At 41.4% G+C, this 9,682-nt stretch overlaps 1 pseudogene; it reads right to left on the reverse strand.

Moving 5' to 3' along the window:
• Positions 1 to 9,362: 9,362 nt before the first annotated feature.
• On the reverse strand, positions 9,363 to 9,480 carry LOC126428075 (5S ribosomal RNA; annotated as a pseudogene).
• Between the last annotated feature and the right edge of the window lie 202 nt (positions 9,481 to 9,682).

Consider the following 9,682-nt stretch of genomic DNA (forward strand, 5'->3'; position numbering starts at 1 on the left):
AAACACAGTAAAATTAATTAAGTCCCCAGCAACTATAAAACCTACAAAACCCAAGCACAAATGTAATTGTTCTATGTGTGGGAGTGTGACTCAACGTACACATCTGGCACTGTTCTTCTTCAACAAGACAAGAATTTTTAAATACCAATTATACTGACGTGATAAAAGAAAATTAGAAATACGATAATTGCGTAAGGAGAGCAGAATTACACTCTAATACAAGAACACACGCCAGATGCTTTGTTGACTGAACCTGTAATGACGCATTATTTAGGATACTGAAATTAAAAACAAACGGAGTTAGTTACCTCATTTATATTGATGAAAATCATTCTAATCCTTACATTATATCTCAACCAGAACTCTCCAATATCACATCTCAGCAAGCACTGCCTAATAGCACATCTCAACAAACACTCTCTGCTACAACATCTCAGCACAGACTACCACGAGACCTCGACAGGCACTGACTACTACGAGCTCTCTCCAAGCACTGACTTCTACTAGTTCTTAAGAGGCACTGACTACTACGAGCTCTCGACAAGCACTGTGGAGGCGGCTTAATAATACTCTTTGGCGCAATCTCTGGCGCAGTGGCTCAGTGTAGCCACCTTTCAGCGTGTCACTACAAATCCGATGCCTTACAGCAGTCAACTAGGCACTTGACACCAAACTTGGCAAATAACACTCAGATTGGAGCATTAAAGAAACAAATTTAGTAAGTTTATAGGAAAGGAGACACAACTTAGCTGCTTAGAGACAGAAACGGGATCAGTAACCAGAAGTCTGTTATGGAACCGAACGTGAACATCAAACAAATAATAATGATAAAACTACCGAACTAAACAGTCACAGGAAAGGGCATTTTACCTATCGCTACTTTCGATGTTTGGCTCACTCGCATCCGATAGACGAAATCGGGCGCTCCCCAGACATATCAGCGCAACAGCATGGTGCCGGCACACGACTTCAACATAGTGCCTCCAGGTCCGGTAAGTCGCTGAAGCGCACATCACGCTCCGTGCGTCAGTACGCGCCCCGCACGTCCAAAGGCTTGCAGCGGGCCTCAACCGAGGTAATCATACGAGGGCAGTTCAATAAGTAATGCAACACTTTTTTTTTCTCGGCCAATTTTGGTTGAAAAAACCGGAAATTTCTTGTGAAATATTTTCAAACATTCCCGCTTCGTCTCGTATAGTTTCATTGACTTCCGACAGGTGGCAGCGCTGTACGGAGCTGTTAAAATGGCGTCTGTAACGGTTGTGCGTTGCAAACAATGGGCAGTGATCGAGTTTCTTTTGGCGGAAAACCAGGGCATCTCAGATATTCATAGGCGCTTGCAGAATGTCTACGGTGATCTGGCAGTGGACAAAAGCACAGTGAGTCGTTGGGCAAAGCGTGTGTCATCATCGCCGCAAGGTCAAGCAAGACTGTCTGATCTCCCGCGTGCGGGCCGGCCGTGCACAGCTGTGACTCCTGCAATGGCGGAGCGTGCGAACACACTCGTTCGAGATGATCGACGGATCACCATCAAACAACTCAGTGCTCAACTTGACATCTCTGTTGGTAGTGCTGCCACAATTGTTTACCAGTTGGGATATTCAAAGGTTTGTTCCCGCTGGGACCCTCGTTGTCTAACCGAACACCATAAAGAGCAAAGGAGAACCATCTGTGCGGAATTGCTTGCTCGTCATGTGGCTGAGGGTGACAATTTCTTGTCAAAGATTGTTACAGGCGATGAAACATGGGTTCATCACTTCGAACCTGAAACAAAACGGCAATCAATGGAGTGGCGCCACACCCACTCCCCTACCAAGAAAAAGTTTAAAGCCATACCCTCAGCCAGTAAAGTCATGGTTACAGTCTTCTGGGACGCTGAAGGGGTTATTCTGTTCGATGTCCTTCCCCATGGTCAAACGATCAACTCTGAAGTGTATTGTGCTACTCTTCAGAAATTGAAGAAACGACTTCAGCGTGTTCGTAGGCACAAAAATCTGAACGAACTTCTCCTTCTTCATAACAACGCAAGATCTCACACAAGTCTTCGCACCCGAGAGGAGCTCACAAAACTTCAGTGGACTGTTCTTCCACATGCACTCTACAGCCCCGATCTCGCACCGTCGGATTTCCATTTGTTTGGCCCAATGAAGGACGCAATCCGTGGGAGGCACTACGCGGATGATGAAGAAGTTATTGATGCAGTACGACGTTGGCTCCGACATCGACCAGAGGAATGGTACCGTGCAGGCATACAGGCCCTCATTTCAAGGTGGCGTAAGGCCGTAGCATTGAATGATTACGTTGAAAAATAGTGTTGTGTAGCTAAAAGATTGAGGAATAACCTGGTGTATTTCAATGCTGAATAAAACAACCCCTGTTTCAGAAAAAAAATGTGTTGCATTACTTATTGGACTGCCCTCGTACATATGAAGATAGTAAATGTTGTCGAAAGAACATATACCATTGATGATCGTGCAGCTTCTCTAGAATAAATGTTAGTTGACTGAAACCCTCAGCTGCCGACAGGTGTTGTTGATATACCTCGATGGGGACAGCTGAAAATGTGTACCCCGACCGGGACTCGACCGCGGGATCTCCTGCTTAGAAGGCAGACGCTCTGTCCATCTGAGCCACCAAGTACAGAGATTAATACTGCGACTCTAGGGACTTAACCCTGGCATGCATCCCATGAGACCCACATTCCCAACAGTCCACAATCTACGAAAGCAATGTACCTAATAGATATTTGCCCATCCACTCATTACTCGCGCACACTAAGGTGACGACGGCAGTCGACAACGACCAATTGCGCTCGCGCATTCAAAACATGTCACGCCACTGTGCGGAAGCCCACGTAAGCGGAATTTTGCTGTAGTCAGTAGCGAGAAAGAGCGTGATTCGGACATTCAAAGAAGTTTTGATCCCACCTGAAAAATTCTCCGCATTTGGGACGGAACGTAGGGTTTTAAGGTGAAATCCATTCGACCACGGCATAAAAACGGACCATTTAATCAATAGCGTGTTATTTATCGCATACTTTCACCAGTTTCAGTTTCATGTATTAGTTATGATGACATAATCCATACAAAAATGTTCCTTCTCTTGTGGTTTAATTACGCCCTTCTCTAAATTAGTGTAAACCCTATCTACTTTTGACTAAATTTATCATAAACCGTCATCCATGATAACACACCAATATAATGTGACAGCCTTCCTTTTAAATTATCTAGTTATTGTGGTCTTCACTCCAGACACTGGTTTGATGCAGCTCTCCATGCTACTCTATCCTGTGCAAGCTGCTTCATCTCCTAGTACTTACTGCAACCTACATCCTTCTGAATCTGCTTAGTGTATTCATCTCTTGGTCTCCCTCTGCGATTTTTACCCTCCACGCCGCTCTCCAGTACAAAATTGGTGATCTCTTAATACCTCAGAACATGTCCTACCAAGCGATTACTTTTTCTAGTCGTGCCACAAATTTCTTTTCTCCCCAATTCTATTCAATACCTCCTCTTTAGTTATATGGTCTACCCATCTAATCCTCAGCATTCTTCTGTAACACCACATTTCGAAATCTTTTATTTTCTTCTTGTCTAAACTATTTATCGTCCATGTTTCACTTCCATACATGGCTACATTCCACACAAATACTTTCAGAAACGACTTCATGAGATTTAAATCTATACTGGATGTCAACAAATTTCTCTTCTTCAGAAACGCTTTCCTTGCCATTGACAGTCTACATTTTATGTCTCCTCTACTTCGACCATGATCAGTTATTTTGCTCCCCTTTACTACTTTAAGTGTATCATTTCCAAATCTAATTCCCTCAGCATCACCCGACTTAATTCGACTACATTCCATTATCCTCGTTTTGGTTTTTTCGATGTTCATCTCCTTTCAAGACAGTGTCCATTCCGTTCAACTGCTCTTCCAGATCCTTTGCTGCCTCTGACAGAATTACAATGTCGTCGGCGAACCTCAAAGCTTTGATTTCTTCTCCATGGATTTTAATTCCTACTCCGAATTTTTCTGTTGTTTCCTTTACTGCTTGTTCAATATAAACTATAGTAAGTATTATTCGAATCTCTTCAGTTGACTACCAGTATTTCCAGATTCGGTCAATTTTCATCGGATATTTCAGCGTATCAAAAATTAACGTCTATTCACACTATCGAGCTAAGTAGCTGACTGGAATCTCACTCGGGAGGACGTTGGTTCAAATTCCTGTCCGCCCATCCAGATTTAGATTTACCGTGATTTCCCTAAATCGCTCCACACACAAGACTGGACGGTTCCTTCGACAAAAAACGGCCGATTTCCTTCCTCATCCTCGCTTAATTCGAAATTGTACTCGGTCTCTAATGATTTCAGCGTAGGCGGGACATTGAATCCTCTTCCCCTCACCTTTCTTTTGATTCGCGCTAGAACCCTATCTGGAAAGCCAGAGGCATTATTGTCTTTGCATATGTACTTACTGTCATTGCTAAGTTGAACCGAAGAATATTTGTTGCTAAACGAAGAAAATCTGTAATAGAAAAATTTAATTTTTTGTTACCTTATGAAAGTGCTTGGGAAAGAGCAATCAGATTGTACCACATAGTGAAAACGACAAAGAGGATGAACTGCAAGCTGAAAAGCACGTACTGGGTGGTCCAGCAAGAAAAGGAACATGAAATACATGGCGGAACACGTGAGGCGGTTTGCGCCCAATGTTCGACACGTGCACAGCCAGATTTCTGCTGCCTGTGTCGGTTGGCTTCCCTCCTGCTGCCACACTGCACGTGAAAGTTTAGAATCAGACTGTAATCTTACCTTCCCACATGGCAGACTGTAATCTTACCCTCCCACACACCGTTATTAAATTTTTCTTAGTTTCTTCAATAGTTTCAAAAGTTTCGAGAGACGTAAAATACATAAAAGAAAAACTTTTTACTTATCTTGATTTTCTCTTCATGTTGTTGGCTCGAATTCTTGCGTCTAGGGGTACATTCTTGTGGCTGAAATTTTCATTTAACGCTGTGGGCTCCTGATGACTAAATAACAGATGAAGATTTGCCAGTATATTTCTTGAATTTTATTCTTTGTCACATTATTAAATATCACACTGTTGTTACAATTTCCACTTAATATTCCAAATTACATTGTTAAGCCTAGTTTACACGACGACATTGGGTTGAGCCACACGTTGCGTGGAATGAGTTGCACGCAAATGGTTTCATATTTGACTGCAGACACGGCGAAACCAGTATACACTTCAGTTTCGTCGTTTTGTGTGTTCCTGACTCGTGTCTGAAACGAAAGTTTTTGCAGCTGCACGTCGCACGAATAGTGATGGGGTTAAAGCTTGTTGTCTGGAATCGCTGCATAAGAAAAAAAACAAGAAACGTCTTTCGATTCGTGACTGGATGAAGGAAAGACTTCAGCTAGGTTGCTCAGCATCCTTGCTGAAAATTTGTAATGGAAGACCCAAGAAGTTCTTTTAATTACCTTAGAATGTCACCAGAAAAGTTCACGTTTCTTCTAAATAGATTTCATTATGCGATAAGGAATAAAGATACTGTAATGCATGAAGCAGTGTCGCCAGAACTGAAATTACATATCTCATTGCGTGCATTGCAATAGAGAACACTCGGCATGCTGTATGATGCGGTTTTAGTTGGTGATGACGCTTTATCATTAACACCAATAATTATTTACATTAACAGTAATAATTATTAACATTAACAGCAGTAATTATTCGAAGAAGGCTGAATTAAGAAGAGAATGGTTTGCAAACTACTGTCTTGAACATAGATCTGTACAGTGGCAATATTTCAAAATTCAAACATATGTGAATGGGGAGCACTGCTGCGACGTTTTAAATAGGTGAATAATGAATAAAGTATGCAGCTTCTTGATTTGTGTAGCCTTCCCTCCTGTCAACAAAATTCCTTAAATAAAAAAAAGTGGGCCAACTCGAAGTATGGGATTTGAGTCTTTTATACAAGAGCATTTGCAGAGCTAGAATTACATTTGCTTGTATTTTTCTTAATTCAGTTGTATATGTGCTCCTAATTCAATAAATTTTTGCCCTGCAGCTCAGATGTCGAACTATCTGTGCTCTGATCGCACGTGAAGGTCCCAGAAGCAGCAATATGTTGCTTATTTTCGTAATCAGCATCACTGAAATCCCACAAACATCTATGCAAAGCATATATATCCAAATAGCGAACATTATTCTCCGTTCCTCACTGCATATTTCTACACTCTACGAACACACATAACCTCAAAACTCATGCAACTAGCGTCGCTAAAGTTGGAATACACCGAAAGTATTTAGTTTCACCTAAGACATGCGCAGTGGTCGGTAGCGCAGTTGCGTGTAACCTAGTGTCGTCGTGCAAACTAGGCTTTATTGTCGACCATATACTCACACTAACATTTTGCGGTACTTACAATATTCCAAAGAGTTTACGAAGTGAAAGAGCTAACAAACTTTCTTGACAAAAGGAGAATCATCACCAAGTTATAACATTATTTATAAAATGAATCCAGAAATAAATTTAATAATTAATTTTAAGTATGCCAGATTTCTAATTTCAAATATTTCTAAAACAATAATAATTTTTAACCGTTAATACATACTGATTGTAACAAATTAATTTTTTTTATACATTTACACCTGAAATATAATACATCATGTACAAAACCAAACGAAATTCTTTCAGTGAAACAGCCGAGAATGTTCATTTATACAAGAATCGACAATATACATGGTTTCGGTTAAGTCTATAAAAAAAAGGTAGTGTTAGAGGAGGATGTCCCATCACAAGACGGAACATTTTTGCTTAAAACTGGGTCTGGTAGAATTTCGCTGCAGCGTTCCTTAACGTTCGGGAATGATACCAATACAGTCCGTGGAATATCAGTTCTGCAGAAGAACACGCAGACATTTATTGGAGTAAATAGCGATTCGAGAATGGCAAAGGGAGACCATTGCTTTCCTAAGGCTAGATTGCTTTTAGCAACGAACACGGCGTTCCGTAGCGTGCGCCCGCTTCTATACAACCGACTTCTATCGTTTCCGTCATTTAATAAGTCCTCCACTCCCGAGAGTGCTCCGAGGTACTTGAATTTTATTAAATTTCCAATCTTGTTAACGTCTGGCGGGCAATCACGGACGCCGTCTTCGCTAACTGCCCCACAGCCTCCGAATATGCAGTATTTTCATTTTCTCAGTCACGGAAAGCATTGTGATTCTCTCTTGAGTGCGTCTCCTTATAATACTTAAAAACTACCTTTTGCTTCGATGTAAGCTCAGTCCCGACACTAATTATTTATTTATTGTCATCTACAAGCAGAGGCTTTGAGAGAAACTGTAATTTGTCAGATGCAGAAGGGAGGCAGCCCACACTTGATTTTTTATTCAGGCTTCGCATATTTTATCTCGGAAAAGCCTCCACGTAACACTGTTTGGTTAGTACTTCGAAGATGAGACGCGAGTACTTGTTAAAACGTTTTCTATTTCTGTTATCTGCAATTTTTTTCTCGTAAATGTAAAAGTCAGTTGTTAGGTACAAAAGAGTCGGACAAGTTGCGGTAACATAGTTTCAGTGCTCAAATAAAGGCAGAAAAATTTTGATTTGTTTGCCATTTTCTGAAGTGTGTGAGACCGTTCAACACCCTTAGAATCAGTGGTTCATACAAATTAAAAAAGATCTACAAATAGCGCAAAGTAGGAGTATAATTTTAACTACTTTGTACACTGAATTCTTTTTCTCAATTCATTAAACTGCAGAATCTGATACTGTTGAACATACAGAAATATTTAGCGTTTTTCACATTTATTTTCTTTGTCTCACCAACTCAAGTACAACCAATGTACCCATCCACGGAACATTGAATTCATATGTTCCCTTTTGAATTTATAAAACAATAAGGATAAATATCTAATGATATAAAACACGAAGATCACAGCAGCACAAATATTTCTCACTCAAAATTGTTGTTGCACTTAATGTTATCATATTTGCTTGCTCGTAAAGCGTTCGCCATGGCATATGCGACTTTCGTAATTGAATTATGCCTGTACACATTCCCAGTGGAAACGGAAGTTTATTAATGTCATTCAACTGTGTTTGCCGGCAGCTGTGGCCGAACGGTTCTAGGCGCTTCAGTCCATAACCACGCTGCTGCTAAGGTCGCATTTTAGAAAAAATGACAGAGGTAGAGTACAAATTACTGATGTACCCAGACCGTACACCAAACGGAGAACATGTGATGTGATATAGTCGTGAAAACAGCAGACAGCTACTTTCCAGTTTATGCTTGTTATTCCGAGAGAATATGTCTTTTCAGTTGAAATTACCACCATAAGTTGCTTTTGGAATGACCAGAAATAAAACCCAAGGCAAACAAAGTTGCCTGTGTACATGTCGTAAAACCGTGATTTTCTCGTGGGCAACTGCATACGACGTTCCCACCTGTATCGAACCCACAAAATCTTTACATCCTTGCAAAAGAAGGCAAGAACCAAAACGTTATTTACAGAATTGTGTACAGTTCAGATGGTGAATATTTTTTTACTAAGATGCGACACATGGAAAAATGATAGAAACGAGCTCCAAATATATTTTTAAGAGCCACAGTTTAGCTGTTACATATTTGAAAAATGTCACATTACCGCCTTGAGCTGCTGGTAAAATACAACCAGTTTCAGTCGTCTGACCGTTCAGTCAACGTCGATTATAATTTTAACATGAATAAGTACGCTCCGTAGCACAGTTTCTATAGACTGACGATGTAATTTATTTTACGATATGATAACAGTGTATTATTCGCGGTTTTATCACTTGACGGTAACAAGTTTATATTTCACCTAACGTGATGCTGTGAATGCTTTTACGAACGCGATTATGGTTAGACAACTGAATCTGGCGGTATAAATAAAGTACTTTACCAACAGCTCAAGTAGGTAATATACCATTTTTCAGAAACTCGTTCATTATGTACCTGCTCACGGGCATTACATGCATTTATACATACACACATACACATCTGCGCCGCTATATAGCAGAAGTTTATAAATTACTAACTCAATTACTCACCACCACTCACCATAACAAAACTACTGACTGGCGAGCGCAGTCGCAGGTAACGGCTAGCATGCCGTAAAGTGATAAGCAGCACTCCGTCATCAGGCCACATGAGGCCCACCGGGACCATCCGACCGCCATGTCATCCTCAATGGCGAAGCAGATAGGCGTGTGGTCAGCACACCGCTCTCCTGGTCCTTATGATGGTTTTCTTGACCGGAGCCGCTACTATTCGGTCGAGTAGCTCCTCAGTTGGCATCACGAGGCTGAGTGCACCCCGAAAAATGGCAACAGCGCATGGCGGCCCGTATGGTCACCTATCCAAGTGCCGGCCACGCCCGACAGCGCTTAACTTCGGTGATCAGACGAGAACCGGTGTAGCCACTGTGGCATGGCCGTCGCCCATAAAGTGATGGCGGGCAGACAGTTTTCCATTCTGAATTTTTCATTTGGACTTGCCATGCTATTCGTAACTTTGTCTTCGAGAGTCAGCGGTGTTCCCTTGCAGACTTCTTGTTTTAATTTTCACACAGATACAAGGTCAGACATATTGAGCCTTGCGAGTGTGCCGGCCGTTTTGCGTTCACCAAACAACGAACGAAGGA

This window comes from Schistocerca serialis, chromosome 1 (genome assembly GCF_023864345.2).
Source record: "Schistocerca serialis cubense isolate TAMUIC-IGC-003099 chromosome 1, iqSchSeri2.2, whole genome shotgun sequence".
NCBI classification, from domain to species: domain Eukaryota; kingdom Metazoa; phylum Arthropoda; class Insecta; order Orthoptera; family Acrididae; genus Schistocerca; species Schistocerca serialis.